General features: G+C 47.0%; 1 protein-coding gene across 6 annotated transcripts in view; it reads right to left on the bottom strand.

Moving 5' to 3' along the window:
• Nucleotides 1-16,594, bottom strand: part of CUEDC1 (CUE domain containing 1) — a 65,421-nt gene that overhangs the window by 42,413 nt on the left and 6,414 nt on the right. For 2 of the 6 annotated variants that reach the window (XM_079955785.1, XM_079955786.1), the window contains exon 1: nucleotides 4,788-4,913. The exons of 1 other annotated variant lie outside the window; for it this stretch is intronic. The gene's annotated coding sequence lies outside the window, so the exon portion shown is untranslated. Of the gene's footprint in view, nucleotides 1-4,787; nucleotides 4,914-16,594 lie in introns of those variants that run through there. 3 more of the 6 variants (XM_079955788.1, XM_079955789.1, XM_079955790.1) reach the window with 2 other exon arrangements.

Raw genomic sequence — 16,594 nt, 5'->3', positions numbered from 1 at the left:
TGAGGCCAGGGCTTTATAGGGGCTGGTGGCCTGGGATTGGCCCTCAAGAGTCAGCTGACAGAGTGTCCAGGCAGGCTGGTACTGAAGCCTAGATGGCACCCTCGATGCCCAAATACAGTGGTAAGGTAAAGGTAAAGGTACCCCTGCCCGTACGGGCCAGTCTTGACAGACTCTGGGGTTGTGCGCCCATCTCACTTAAGAGGCCAGGGGCCAGCGCTGTCCGGAGACACTTCCGGGTCACGTGGCCAGCGTGACATCGCTGCTCTGGCGAGCCAGAGCCGCACACGGAAACGCCGTTTACCTTCCCGCCGGTAAGCGGTCCCTATTTATCTACTTGCACCCGGAGGTGCTTTCGAACTGCTAGGTTGGCAGGCGCTGGGACCGAGCAGCGGGAGCGCACCCCACCGCAGGGATTCGAACCGCCGACCTTTCGATCGGCAAGCCCTAGGCGCTGAGGCTTTAACCCACAGCGCCACCTGCGTCCCATAAATACAGTGGTACCTTGGTTTAAAACCATAATCCGTTCCGGAGGTCCATTTGTAAACCAAAACAGATTGTAACCCAAGGTGCGCTTTTGCCAATGGGGCCTCCAAAAAAAATTTGTTCGTAATCCCAAAAAAATGGGTTGTAATAATAATAAAAAAGGTTGCAAACCGGGACACGCACTTCCGGGTTTGATGTGTTTGTAATCCAAAACGTATGCAAACTAAGACATATGCAAACCAAGGTACCGCTGTAATAGAAATGATGCTGCTAAGTTAGCTGAGCATTGACCACCAGGTAACCCTTAGTTCAGAGGACCACCCTCAGCACCATAGAATGACACGTTTTGCCCGGCTGTAGCTGAGGTCCTTAGAGCACAAATCTAAACAACCTATTGGAGGTGGAGGACTGGGAAGCAATATGAATATCAGTTGCTGGGAATTACAGGCAAGGAAAGTGCTATTGCGCTCAAATTATGCTTGCGGGCTTCCCATTGGGAAAAATATTTGGTGACTGTGAAAATAGGATGATGGACTAGATGAGGCATTGGCTTGATCTTATGTTCTTATAGCTCCCATTGGAAGAATGGGTCAATAAATTTGAAGTATTGGGGAGGATTTTTGTCCTCTGGTTGTCAGCAACTACTGAACCGCCCCCGCCCCCCACAACACACATTTTTTTTCCTTCTTAATTTTGTGCACGAAAGATGCAGCCAACCCAGACTCGGAGCCTGCAGCCCTATATCCAGCCCGTCAAGAGTAATCTCTGTTCTCCATTTTTACTGGATAAATATCTTAATCTAAAACCAGCTTGGCTAAAGAAAACAGCTTGTCATAAGGGGAACATTTAAGAAAAATCTTCAAGGGGCGAGGAAGAGACATTTGTGCCTTTTCTTGGTGCATTAATGTCTCTCACACACACACGGATACTAAATGACTTCATCTCTGACCTTACATTGTATATATGTTTTAGAAATACACAGGAAAGCAAGCCCAGATTATCCCGATGCACCAAAAAGGGATTAACACACATACACAAAATCAATAGCGGGTTAAGAATAAATGGATGGAATCTATTCTGAATTCCTGCCAACTATCAATTTTCTTGCTTTAAAGTCAAGTGCCTAGTCCTCCTGGTTATGAGGACTGAATGACGTTTTGGCCTCTTGTAGCAACTGCACCGTGCTGTGATAGATGCTGTTTTTAATTGTATCTTTATAGCTTCCTTTATTTCATATATTGTATTACAATTTGCACATTTCACACATTTCACACAATTTCACACATTTCAAATTGCAATAGACTAAAATACAGTACAAGAAATAAAAGGAGCAATGCAAATACAAAAACCAATATATTGAAGGTGGGCTTGCCAGAGACTAGCTCAATGAAGCTTGCAAGCCACTGGCGGTCCACAGAGCTGTTCAAAAATCCCTGATTTATAGGAGCTGTGAGACTCCTGGCTGTTATGCTGGAACACTGATTGAAAACAACCACTTCCTTTTCTGCAGGAGGTCCTGGTGTTTTGTGAGAACCTCCACACCCTATCTGGGTGGATTTCCTTCCTCCATATTTGGGCTACTGCCCCAACTCTGGCTGCTTTTAGTAACCTGCAGGTGTAGGAAAGCTTTGGTTTACCCAGTGTTGCTAACCAACAACTCCCTTCATGCTTGCCCACTGCTCATGCTTGCAGGGGCTGATGGGAGTTGTAGTTCAGCAACATCTGGCAGGCCAAAGGTTCGTCACAGCTGCCCTACAGTAGGGCTGCCATACATCTGGGCTTCCCCAGACATATCCAGGATTCGTCCATTGAAAAAAGCATCCGGGCGAAATTCCCGATATTGCTAAAGCTGTCCAGGAAAACCTGGATGTATAGCAACCCATGCCAAAAGTTTTGTTTTTTTGTCCAGTTTCCTTAAAAAAATAGGTCAAAAACTTCATTTTGGAGGGAGATTTTGCAAAATATTTTATTATAATTATCTGAGCTCAACAACTTTGCCAAAAAACCAACAACTTTTGTGTCTAGATTTTCACTTTTGAAAATATGGCAACCGTACGCTACAGCTAAGTGAAAAGAAAGATGTTTTGCCTCTAGGAACCTTGTACTGACCCATGAGTCAGACCTTTGGGTCCATAAAGCTCATTACTGCCTACACGGACTGGCAGCAGCTCCTGGGGATTTCAGACGGGGGTTCTTTCTTAGTCTTACCTGGAGATAAAGGGCATTGAACCTGGGACCTTCTGCATGCAAGGTGGAAGCTCTTCCTCTGAGCTACGGCCCCTTCGTGCTCCCGTTCTTCCATCATGCAGTGACACACACACTCCCCAAAAATAAAACAACAGGATTCTGCAATATTGCAAGTATGTGGCTTGGAAGAAAATGCAAATGGTGTGCCCTACCAAGTAGGACCTGGGAGAGCAGGGTTCGAATCCCCACTCTGCCATGAAGCTGGTGGTATGTAAAGGTAAAGGTAAAGGGACCCCTGACCGTTAGGTCCAGTTGCGGACGACTCTGGGGTTGCGGCGCTCATCTCGCTTTATTGGCAGAGGGAGCTGGCGTACAGCTTCCGGGTCATGTGGCCAGCATGACTAGCCAGAGCAGCGCACGAAAATGCTCTTTACCTTCCTGCCGGAGCGGTACCTGTTTATCTACTTGCACTTTGACATGCTTTCGAACTGCTAGGTTGGCAGGAGCAGGCTCCGAGTAACGGGAGCTCACCCTGTCGCGGGGATTCGAACCACCTACCTTCTAATCGGCAAGTCCTAGGCTCTGTGGTTTAACCCACAGCGCCACCCGCGTCCCTATGGTGATATGTAAGTGTAATAAATAAATAAAAAATAAAATAAAATGCAGAATAAGAGTTTTCCAGAATTACAGGTTTTAAGAATATGGTTGGGAATAGGATTCTACCGTACATCCTATGGCAACAATCACGGCCTATCATCTAGCAGGAGCTATCTTTTTCACAACCGTTTGCCTCACAGAAGAGGACATGCAAATATTTAAAGGTGATCTTCTAAATAAGCCGTTGAGGTTTTGAGAAAGGGAGCATACAGAACCACGCCTGATAATGAGTTCTGTGTAACACAAACGCCTACATCCTGCTCCCTCCGCTGCACAAATAAATAAAGTCAATAAAAGGAGATCATCTTACCTAGAGTGCATTGCATGTGCCCATAAGGGCGAGTGGGAATCCCTGCATTTCTCAGATGGAGGAGGCTAGGTCATTGACTAAGCCATATGCAAATGAGGCAGAAGGGATTAAAAAGGGAATCATACCAGCTGTCTGCAAAAGAACCATTAATTAAAGGGGCAGCGCTGATACATGCTTGAATTAAAGCTCTGAAGACAACAGAAGGGACACCGTCTATTCCAGGTCATGGAGGCAGGTCCATTGCAGAAAAGGGGGCACTGCTCCACCAACCTCATTTTGCCCTCAACCCCCAACACCTGCCTGCCTCTGTACTTGCAACCAGCCCAGGTGCTGCCACTGCCTGTCAGCGTCCTCCTCCTAAGTTTCCATCTTACCCATGTAAAACTTAGCAGGGAGGAGGTGAGGAGAGAAAATTCACTGGCTCTGCCTGCCATTAGCGCTGTCTCCACCTACTGCTTGGGCTCCCTGCCTTCTGACCCACCAGTCTCAATGGGCACTAGGAATGCGGGGGGGGGGGGAGAGAGATTAAATTCAGTTTGCATTTAAAGGCAAACATACCTAATTCATGCTTTCCAAAACACTATGCAAACCGAAACACAGGCATATTCCAAATTTGCACTTCTCTAAACGTGGCAATGCAGTTCTCCAGCCAAGTAATGTGTGCAAAAATACGTGTACTAAGTGTATATAAAAATACGTAAGCCGTGAAAACAATGTGTCAAAAAAATATTATATCATGGGGAACTGCTTTGCAAAAAATAAAATTAGGAAAAACTGCAGGTAAATGTGTGCATTAGGTGAAATTCACACTAAAATGCTGATTTATTTTTTTTAAGACCTTCTGAAAACTAATCACAAATTATGTGGAAATGTGGAGAACTGAATGTAAGAATGGAAAAAAAACTGAGTATCTGAGAGAAACCAAAATTGACAGATTAGCCCATTCCCAGTGTTCAGAATAACATTCGTCATAAAATACTACCTACTGTGTAGCATAGTGGTGGCCAAACTTGGTCCTCCAGCTTTTTTTGGACTACAACTCCCATCATCCCTAGCTTCTCACTCCCAAGGGGTGGCGGTGATTGGACTGGACACTTTTGCAATACACCCAACTGTAAGGAACACGTAACAGATTGTACCAAAGACCTACCTTCTCTGATCACACAGGACAAACAGTGGGCTAGGCTCCTTATCGAGCCCACACCAGATACCAAATGGCAGAACCAAGAGCGATGGCTGCCTCTCCAGCCTCAGCTGCTGGATCTGGTCTTCTTAAGAGGACTTTCAAGATAAGAGAACACCTGGTCTCCAAACTAGGTAAACAGGCAGCTGCTAGGAGACCAGTGTGATGAAAGAGAATTCCACCAGATTCCTCTGAGCCACTCCTCCAGGATTATAGCTCACCTTTCTTCCATGGATCTTCATGACCCAATCTTATCCTCACAACAACTCTGTGAGGGAATTTTAGACTAAATCCCAAGGCCAGCTTCATCCCACTATACTGGTGTCTATTGGTCGAAACCTCTGACTTTTGCTGGAATATAGTCTGCTCAGCTGGGGGAAAGAGCCGCTGTTAGAGACGAGTTACAGCTGTCTTAGAGGAGGTAAAGAACACTGCAAGAATTTGAATGGAAAATAGCGAGTCTCCTAAACCACCTTCCATATATCTTTGGAGGTGCTCCCAAACCCTCCACAACAGATCCTTGCAGGATCCTAAAACCTGCGCTGTCTTGCAGGATACCTTCAGGAGATGGAAAGGCTAAGGAGTAAGCTAGGGTCGCCATATTTCAAACAGTGAAAATCCAGACAGAAAAGATTCACGGAGAACCAAACTATCAATGGCTTCCAGCCATGACAGCTAGTTTCTGCCTCAGAGGCAGTGTGCCCAGTATGCGTCTGAATGCCAGTTGCGGGAGCCGAAGGAGCGGAGAGTGCTGTTGCGCTCAAATGCTGCTTGTGGGCTTCCCCCAGGCGCATCTACTTGGGTACTGTGAGAACAGGATGCTGGACTAGAGGTAGCCACGGGCCTCATCCAGCAAGACTCGCTGTGTTTGAATTTGTCTGAAAAAACAGCTAGCTTTGGGAAATGGTGAGGAATTGTTAAACACGCACACACCACAATCCTGCATGTGGGGATGATCATAGTACAGTGGTACCTCCCTTTACAAACTTAATTCGTTCCAGAGGTCTGTTCTTTAGCCGATAGTGTTCTTAAACCGAGGCGTGCTTTCGCTAATGAGGGCTCCCGCCACCAGTGCCCTTCGCCCATTCAGATTCCGTTCGTCTTCCAGGGCAAAGTTTGCTAGCCGGAACACCTACTTCCGGTTTTGCAGATTTCGTTCCCCGAATTGTTCGTTAACAGGACTGTTCTTAGACAGAGGTACCACTGTATATGGGACGCGGGTGGCGCTGTGGGTTAAACCACAGAGCCTAGGACTTGCCGATTGGAAGGGTGGTGGTTCGAATCCCCGCGGTGGGGTGAGCTCCTGTTGCTCGGTCCCTGTGCCTGCCACCTAGCAGTTCAAAAGCACGTCAAAGTACAAGTAGATAAATAGGTGCCACTCCAGCGGGAAGGTAAACGGCGTTTCCGTGCGCTGCTCTGGTTCGCCAGAAGCGGCTTAGTCATGCTGGCCACATGACCCGGAAGCTGTACGCTGGCTCCCTCGGCCAATAAAGCGAGATGAGCACCGCAACCCCAGAGTCGGCCACGACTGGACCTAATGGTCAGGGGTCCCTTTACCTTACCACTGTATACAGAACATTCAGAAATGCAGGGTTTAATATCTGCAAGGCAATGGGGGCAGGGGGAGTATTGGTCAGCTTCACACATTCTTAAGCACCCAATGAGAATGGCAATCTTAAAAGAATTGCTCTTTTGCTTGTCTCATGCATCCCTGTTTGCTTTCTCCTGTTGCCACCAACAACCCCGTTAAGACTCATTCTTCCCTGCATTCCAAAAAGCTTTCTGTGTTCTTTTACACCATGTAGCAAAGTACCATGAGGTTTCACAAAACAGTCACCAGTTTTGTTTTGTTCCGTTTATTTTCTGTTTGCACGTTACCAAGCAGGAAGTGGCCCAAAGCATTTTAATGCCTGAGATGGGGGGGGGGGGGGGAGCTGACTTACACCGAGTCAGAACATTGGTCCATCTAGCTCAGTACTGTCTACACAGACCGGCAACAGCTTTCTAAGGTTTTCAGAACGGGGACATTCCCCAGTCCTAATTGGAGATGCCAGGGATTGAACCTGGGACCTTCTGCAGGCAAAGCAGATGCTCCACCCCTGAGCTACAGGGGAATGATGGACCAGATGGTGTTCCCGTTCCATGTATGGAAGCTGACTGTACTGGCAACTGAATCTTACTTCAACACTGGTAATGGGACAGCATCCACCACCACAATGGTGACTGCAGCTGTAGGGAACCTTCAGATGCTACTGAACTCCCTTCAACCCCAGCTATCATGGCCAATAGCTAAGGATGCTGGGAATTGTAATTCAGCAATATCTGAAGGGCCAAAGGTCCCCCACATCTCACCTAAGGGTAGGGCCGGCCCCATTTAGCAACTGTTCTTCCAAGTCAATCCCCAACAGCTGCTCAAGGATGCTGCTCACTGAAGCTGGGCCTGTACTGGGGACAGACAATTCTGCCCATTTTGGTTTCTCATCCCCCCCCCCAACCTTCACTTCAGTTCTCCCCATTTTCACATCGCTTCACAATTAAAGAGTCTGCATAAAAAGCCACATTGTTCAACCTAATGAAACACAAGCAATTTGCAAGTAATTTCTTCCATGTAAAAGACATCTTCTTACAGCATTTTGCATTAATGCAACAAGCATTTGTGAGCACATCCTTCTCTAATACATGCTTTTTATATACACATTTGGGGGGGGACTGGAGTTGGAGGAGTGCATCACGAAATTCAGAAAAAAGCGGCTGCGTTTCAGTTTGCACATTGGTGTGGCAAGTAAGAAATTGGGTAGGTACACATTAAAATGCAAACGGAACAAATTTCTACCCCATCCCTGGCCTGTACTCAGATCTTTGAGGCTCTATTACACCTCTAATAAAGAAGTGGTTGGCATGTAGGCAGGACAGAGCCTTCTATTGAGGAAACAGCGATTTCCCCCCATCCAGTGCTCAGTGCAATCTGCGCTGCTTCTATTCCACTACAGTTCGGTTTCCACTAAAACCCAGGTTATTCATCTCACTGCTGCGGCTGAAAACTTGTGTAATTAATTACAGTATGTGACGCGGGTGGTGCTGTAGGACGCGGGTGGCGCTGTGGGTAAAACCTCAGCGCCTAGGACTTGCCGATCGCATGGTCGGCAGTTCGAATCCCCGCGGCGGGGTGCGCTCCCGTCTTTCGGTCCCAGCGCCTGCCAACCTAGCAGTTCGAAAGCACCCCCGGGTGCAAGTAGATAAATAGGGACCGCTTACCAGCGGGAAGGTAAACGGCATTCCGTGTGCTGCGCTGGCTCGCCAGATGCAGCTTGTCACGCTGGCCACGTGACCCGGAAGTGTCTGCGGACAGCGCTGGCTCCCGGCCTCTAGAGTGAGATAAGCGCACAACCCTATAGTCTGTCAAGACTGGCCCATACGGGCAGGGGTACCTTTACCTTTTACCTTTACCTTTATGTGATTAATTAGCTTAAATGCACCTAACTGCAAGGGAAACGTCAAAAACAATGTAGGAAATAATGTGATTTTTAAGGCAAAGTCACATGGGGGGTGGAATGGTAGAGAATATTTCCGCAATAGATGTAAGGCAGAACAGAGAATGGTGCCTTATTACATCCCCAGTGGTGAGGAACCGGCGGCCCTCCTAATTTTGCTGGCCTCCAACTCTCACCAACAATAGACTGCTCTGCCTCCTTTCTTTTAGCAAATGTTTTGTGCCGCTGGGGAAGTGGTAATTCTGTATTGATTTGTTTTGGATGTTTGTATGTGATGCCAATGAAAGGTTTGATGATGATGATGATGAACTCTCACCATCTCTGACACTGGTAGGGAGTGATCGGAACTGTAGTTCATGAACATCTGGGGGGGGGGGCACAGATTCCTCACTAGTATAGAAGATACTGAGCTAGCGTGGACCAGTAGTCTGACTTGGTCCTTAAGAGAACATCTTATGCAAGAGCGCTACAGTGGGTGGGTGCCTTTTATTACAAAGGCAATACCAGCCTTATAAAAATCATTGCGGTAGCCTGGATTGTGCTTTAAGAGAGGAGGGGGACAGACAGAGTTTGCTGCCAGACGGGAGGCAGAAGGGAAGCAACCTGTGGTGCGATTTCGGAAGCCTGCCTGGCCAATTGCATCCGTGCCCAGAGTTCCCTTTGAGGCAAGAGAGCGGTGCAGCAGGTACCCAGAGAAAGCAACAAGCTGTCTACCGACAACAGCGCTCACTGCTATGCGAACACAGAAGCTGTCCCTGCAGGGCTGCCGGCTGACAAGGTTGCCATCGAGTGGGATTGCTCAGGCAGTCGTCTCTGGTTCCCCAGGATTTCTTTTTTTAAAAAAAGGATACCAGCTGCTGACATGAATTATCTACTCATCCTCCACAGCAGCTGGCCCAGCACTAGGAGGGTAGGGAGCTTAGGAATGGAAGGGGGAGAGATAGGGTGAGCCAATGTATTATACATACAGGGCTGAGTATGCTTCTGATGTCCATTCAAAATGCCAACTTTGGCATCAGTGGTTTGGGGGGGGGGGAACACACCCCTGGATTTTTATCCCTTTCCTGCATCATGCAAAACTCACACACAGTATGTATACGTTTTGCACTTGGCTGTCTAGTATTGCGTATGAAACATAAAAAGCAGCCCGCTCCCAGACCCCCAGACATTTTGGCAAATTCCAAAAATCCACTTGGACAGAAATTTTACCCCTGGAAAAGATGACCTGTCCTGGAAAAGGAGGACCTATGGCAACCCTAACTTTGAAAACTTAAAGAAGAAAAGTCACTTGATCCAGGGACAGTCCACACATATATCGGCCTGCCTCTTAACGATGACACACACCATTCATAATGTAAGAATATTATTCACAACTGTGAGCAGGGCGCCAGGGTGGGGTAAGTGAAGACAAGCTGCAACAATTAACTGTAAAGCTTTTCACTGCTCCTGCTCAGGCTGCACAGAAAAAACATTTTGGTTCCTGAAAATCATTCAGATTGGGCAGATAGAATAGAACAGATAGAATTCTACAGAATGTGGCATTAGTGTGTGAAAACAGTCAAGATTCAATGATTCCCAGGCACGCACCTCCAGATGGTGGAAGTGCCAGGCACCATCCTGTGACCCAGGCGTCTTCACTTGGTCGCAAGTGGCCAACAGTCAGGTACAAAGCGCACCTGGCTAATTTCAAACACTGGCATCAGGGTTTCCTAGGTTTGCCATACAGGAGAATTCCTGATGTGTCCCAATTTCTGGGTGTAAAAATGGCGTCGGGGGAATTTTGCCATATTGGCAAAATGTCAGGGAAAACCCAAAAGCTTAAAAGCTCCAAAAGCTTTGGTTTCCCCAAAAATGCTCAACAACAAAAAGGAAAGAGGAAAGAAAAATAGTCTTGGTCTCTTCCACTCAATCCATTGCAGCCTGTCATCACATGCAGGTGAAATCCCTCACAACTCCCTAACTCACTGAGGGCTTGAGACCCACCTGCTGCCCTCACCTGGTTTAGCCAGCCAATCAAAGCAGTTTCCTGGGAGTGTGGCCACTGTCACATGCTGACAGCTTCTAGGAGCCACAGGTGAGAGCTGAGTACAGGATGGGGACCAAAGTTTTCAAGCTTGATCAGCAGTGAAAAGTTTTGCCTGCTGACTTCTGCACTGTTAAATTTTCTCAGTTAAAAACACAGGAGCAGGTCAGGTTACATTTTTGCTGATCAGTTAGCTACCCTGCCAGTGAGTTCTTAGATCAGGGTTTCCCAAACGTGGACCTCCAGCTGTTTTCGGACTACAATTCCCATCATCCCTGAACACTGGTCCTGCAACTAGGGATGATGGGAGTTGTAGTCCAAAATAGCTGGAGAACCAAGTTTGGTCTACACTGTCTGGCAGCAGCTCTTCAAAGAACATTCCCATCTGTACCAGGAGATGCCAGGATTGGACCTGGGACCTTCTGCATGCAAAGCAGGTGCTCTACCACTGAGCAGTGGCCGCTCAAGTAAGACCCAAATGCCAAAAACCAGCCTGGCTTTCCCAAACTGGTAATGAAGGAAGGGTGTACTCTACAGGACTTCTAGCCAATCAGATGACCAGGACAAGGGCCAATCAGAGCCTGAGAAAGGGTTTTGCCACTCTATAGCTGCATTCCCCATGCGCCTCTGTATGAGTGGGAAGCCCAAAAAGTCCGCATCTGAATAAGGCAGCCTGGCAGCCCCCAGGTCTCATCCGCCTCAGTCAGCATGTTGGCAAAAGCGAGAATGATTGAGCCATCAGCAACCTAAGAGGCAGTCCGATTTTTGCCTTTGGCTGAGGCAGGTCAAACATGCTGTTTGCAACAGCTGCATGCTGGAACTTGCTTGCATGCAGCTGGAATAATGAGGCAGGCCTGTTTTCCATGAAACGAAGGTGAATTCTACAGCCTGGCAGGGATCAGGCCAAAGAAGCAAGCCATTTTCATGGTTCAGGGTGTGCAGAGTGCTGTACCATCCCCACCATCGCTCAGTGTTTGTGTTCTGAGTCCCATCACTTAGAATAAAAATCCAATAAAATACAAAGACAGGAAACAAACAGAAATATTGCAGCGGAGCAACAGAGTGAAAACTCAAGGAAGCACAGCAACACAATGACGCTTGCTTCAGCTCTGTTTAAAAAATAAATAAATGCTACCTGAGAAACCTGTAGCTCTCCTAAGACGCTGCAGGACTACAACTCTCCTCATGCCTGACCATTGACAATTGCTGGCTGGAGCTTATGGGAGTTGGAGTTTAAGCGGGTAAAGGTAAAGGTAAAGGGACCCCTGACCCTTAGGTCCAGTCGTGGCTGACTCTCAGGTTGCGGCGCTCATCTCGCTTTACTGGCCGACAGAACAGGCATACAGCTTCCGGGTCATGTGGCCAGCAATGACTAAGCCGCTTCTGGCGAACCAGAGCAGCGCACGGAAACGCCGTTTACCTTCCCACCAGAGCGGTACCTATTTATCTACTTGCACTTTGACGTGCTTTCGAACTGCTAGGTTGGCAGGAGCAGGGACCAAGCAACGGAAGCTCACCCCGTCGCGGGGATTCGAACCGCCGACCTTCTGATCGGCAAGTCCTAGGCTCTGTGGTTTAACCCACAGCGTCACCCTAAAAGTATCATTCTCTCACCCTTCTGTCATCCAGGGCCTACGGAGAAAAGTCCTGGATGATGATCCAAGCAGAAGGTATAGGGAAAGACAGAAGCTAAAGTACCTCACAGGGTTGTTGTGAGGATAAGATGGGGACAGGAAGAGTCATGAACGCCAGCACAAGCTCCTTGGAAGGAAGGAGGAATATAGGTGCAGTTTTCAAGCAAGTAAATGAATAAAAATTCAACCCAGGTGCCCCCAAGAGCATATGAACAGCCCTGCTATACTTTTATGTTCAGTGAGTGAATTAATGTAGGGGCAAGATTCAAATTTGGCTTCTCCTGATTTGTATTTCAGTTTCTTGGCTATACAACAGTGACAGCAATGAAAACAACTTGATCACTTGATCGTTAAGTAAGTACCCAGACGGGCTTACAAAAATGAGACATATGTTAAATAATACATCATACAATAGGACAAAAAACAAACAAAATTAAAATACCATGAAAAGCCACAGCTAAATCATTACACTATTCTAACTCCACGACACACACACGCACAGCTGTCTTAATTACAGGATGAATTAAGAGTGACTCACACACAACCTAATCAACTGCCAGGCCCATTGCAAAGCTACCCAGAGAAATATTTATTTCTGCAGAACATAACTCGATTTCCTGCTTCCCTCCCACCTACTGCGGAAACTTCGTAGTAAGATTTGGCCTGGATTTTTTTTAATAGGAAAAACATGTAGCCCAACTCCTCTTCCTCCTCACTAAAAGTAATGCAAGCCTGTGCCCCACTCCTTCTTTGTAAGCAATGGGGATTCCAGCACATTAAAATATTTGTGCTGATCTATTACCGCAGCAAAGCCAGTTGTGTTGGCCATTTTAAAAAAAATGCATAGCCAAACAGCTCCAGCTGTTTTGGGACTACAATTCCCATCATCCCTGACCACTGGTTCTGTTAGCTAGGGATGATGGGAGTTGTAGTCCCAAAACAGCTGGAGGGTGAAGTTTGGCCATCACTGTGCTAGGTGGTTATGAGAGCGCTCTGCAATATCCCTACAGACACCATTGTGACATCAGGCGATTGACAGGAGGGCAGTCCCGCCCACCTGACAAATTTGGTCCGCAAGGACTGCGAAATTTAACAATCTGGAGAGATTTCCTCATCAACTTGCCACCTTATCTCTTCAACTGGATGCGCCAGGAATAAAAGCTAGGACTTTCTGCAAGCACTGCACATGCACAGAATTATGACTCCTCCCCAGGGACACATGTTGATACAATTGGATGGCCTTGATTTCACTCCTGGCCAGCCTCTCAAACCAGCTTATGCCATTGCACCCATTTCACAGACTAAGAACACCCACGTTTGACTCCAACCAAAGACAAACTCATCAACGAGCCCTATGTGTTTTCTTATCTGCCTTGGTAGCTCAGTTGGTACAGGATTAGACAATTAATTTTAGGGTTGTGGGTTCAAGACACATGTTGTGCAAAAGATTCCTGCATTGCATGGGACTGGACCGGATGACCCTTCTGGCCCCTTCCAGCTCCACAAGTCTATGTTTTTATGATGCACGCTGAAATCTGAACTACTATGGTTTTATTAAATTGCATCAATTGTTTTGATGAATTGGTTGTTCTTTGCTTTATATGCTACTGTGTTTGATATGATCGTGATTGCAATTATTGTTCTTTTTCACCGCTGTTGTGATTATTGTGAGCAGCTTTGAGCACAACATTCATGTTAAATCAAACTCCACCCTGCAACTTTTGCTAGGAAGAGAAGAGGAAAAGTCGTGAGAATGTTAATTCTGGACTCAATTATTGCCTCTTACTTCAGCTCCAGCACGCAACGTATAACCTCCTTGCCTATTAGAACAAGCTTGGAAAAATTAGAACCCATGTATTATTATCTACTTATTTAATGGGCTGCAATTCTGCCATTTGCAAAGGACAACTGGAAACATTCCCACCTGGAATTACAGAATTTTAGAGTCAGAAGGTGTGACAAACTCCCGAGGCAACAGGACTGAGAATAGGAAACCTATCCTTGGTCACTCCCTGTATAAATCAAGTGTGAATGCAAACACTAAGAATCTGCAGCGAGGAGTTCCCAAGGCAATTTATTTCCAGTTCTGGGAATAAATTAAAGCTGAGGCACACTGGAAACAATACTGTACTTTATTTTAACAGACACTTTCAATGGTTTCACTAATAAAAGCACAACACTTAGGATCCGTCATAAACACTGTTACAGGCTTAAAAGAGAAATTTACTTACAAGTCTCTTCAACGAAACCATTTGTGTGAAATCTAGTGCTCTCTTAGAATGGCTATCCGCTCTACCCCGCCTGTAAAAAACAAAAAGTCTAGCCACTTTCTAGAACCTTTCCCTCCTCCTGAGGAATTTGCCATGTCTAGCCTACCAACTTCCCAATCCAGGCCCTATCTCGCAGCTAAACTATAAAATCATCCCACCCATGATTGGCTAAGGGTCTCCAGGCAGCTGACCCAATGTTCTGTAAAAGGTAAAGGTACCCCTGCCCGTACGGGCCAGTCGTGTCCGACTCTAGGGTTGTGCGCCCATCTCACTTAAGAGGCCAGGGGCCAGCGCTGTCCGGAGACACTTCCGGGTCACGTGGCCAGCGTGATGAAGCTGCTCTGGCGAGCCAGCACCAGCGCAGCACACAGAAACGCCATTTACCTTCCCGCTATAAAGCAGTACCTATTTATCTACTTGCACTTAGGGGTGCTTTCGAACTGCTAGGTGGGCAGGAGCTGGGACCGAAAGACGGGAGCTCACCCCGCCGTGGGGATTCGAACCGCCGACCATACGATCGGCAAGTCCTAAGCACTGAGGTTTTACCCACAGCGCCACCCGCGTCCTGTACAGTGTTATAAATTAGCCAGGCACCAGATGTGTTTTACGACTGGTGTGGGTCCAATTACGACCACATAGAGATCTCTGGAGGTCCAGCTGCCATCTCCCTCTGGCTGGTATCTCCAGCTTTCTTAAATAAATAAGCCCTTCTGCTTAACTGTTTATTATCCCACCTTTTTCCCCAAGGAGTGTGTGGCCCATCCCCACCCCCTCAGATAATTACTACAATGACTCTGTGAGGTAGGTTCAGAGGCTGTGACTGACTCCAAGGTCACCCAGTGATCTTCACGGCCGAGTGGGGATTTGAACCCTGATCTCCCAAGTCATAGTCCAACACTCTAACCACTGCACCACACTGCCTTCCTACAGCACTTTCAATTCAGTAGGTGGGTGGCAGACAGTGATTCTCTGAGCTATTCCCTGCCCTCCGCCTCCTTTTCAAGCACCACAGACAAACTTCCAGAAGAGGAGGTCAAGGTTAAGTTTTTCAGACCTGTTTCTGGACTCGCACCATAGCAGAACTAAAAAATCGCCCGTCTTTTGCTCCCTCAACCAGCGCGGGGGTGCAAAACCAGGACATTTGGGATTGGAAGAAGAAGGGGCATCTTCTGCCAATTTGGGCTGTCCCGAATAATCTGGGACACTTGTGGGGTCTGTGGTAAAGGTGGGCACAACTAGACATCCGTTTAATTTGGCTTACCTAGCAAAGGTTCAGGTTAAGGGAAGGAATGTAGATTCCCCAGAGAACACCAGGGCTTTCAAAATTCCCTAGGCTAGGGATGGGCACTCCAAATGTTGATTCTAGTCCAACCAGCATGGCCAGTAGTCAAAGTAGTCAGAATTGGCGGGGGTTATAATCCAGCAACCTCTGGAGGGCAACAGGTTCTCCAGGTTCCCTGCCCCAGACCATTCATTCTGCCCCAGCCCTCTTTTAGAATCTGAGCAGCGCAACCAATAGAGGCCTTCCGATTGCTCAGTCCCTCTGTGACAGCCCAGCAGCCCAACCAATCATTGTTAAGCGGTCTCAACAACACCATTGCCACCCCGAAAGTCCTTTGCTGAATGCACAAAGGCTATCTTGAAAGGCCATCCGCAGGCCTCAACAACAAAGCGTCCGCTTCCGTTACCTATGACAACCCGACTGCGTGCTTAGCTAATTAGATTTTAAATTAAAAATCTTGCAAGGGAGATTTGAGATGCTGGAAGAACAGAGGATAATAACTCCCCCAACATGGAGCCAGGAAACTAATACCCAGCCCAGGATTTAGAGGCAGGAGGAGGAGGAAGTCATTTTGTTGCGGTAAATGAAGGAACACCTTTTAATTTATTTTGGATTTAGGACATTAGCTCTTGAGCCATTGCAATAAGCATCAGGCGGCAAAGCTGTGCAGCGGAAAAGACTGCAAATACCCAAGAGCAGACGTCCCAGAAATGCACTGATGTGGCCTCAGAGAAATGGCTGTGTCTGTATTTGCTCAACTTCATGAGCTTCAGAGCACATAAATGCACCAATTTCAAGAGCTATTTGGACTGCTCCCTAAATTGGTTTTCTTTTACTGACTCCTGCCTGCATTATCTAACTCTTTGTAAATAATTTAATAATAAAATAATAATAATAATAATAATAATAATAATAATAATAATAATAATAATTTATTTGTACCCCACCCATCTGACTGGGTTGCCCCAGCCACTCTGGGCGGCTTCCAGCATATATAAAAACGTAACAAAACATTAAACCTTAAAAAGCTTCCCTATACAGGGCTGCCTTCAGATGTTTCCTAAATGTTATGTA

The sequence above is a fragment of the Podarcis cretensis genome, assembly GCF_951804945.1.
Source record: "Podarcis cretensis genome assembly, chromosome: 15".
NCBI classification, from domain to species: Eukaryota; Metazoa; Chordata; class Lepidosauria; order Squamata; family Lacertidae; genus Podarcis; species Podarcis cretensis.
The sequence above is the reverse complement of the archived record's forward strand: the minus strand, read 5'-3'. Positions and strand labels throughout refer to the sequence as shown.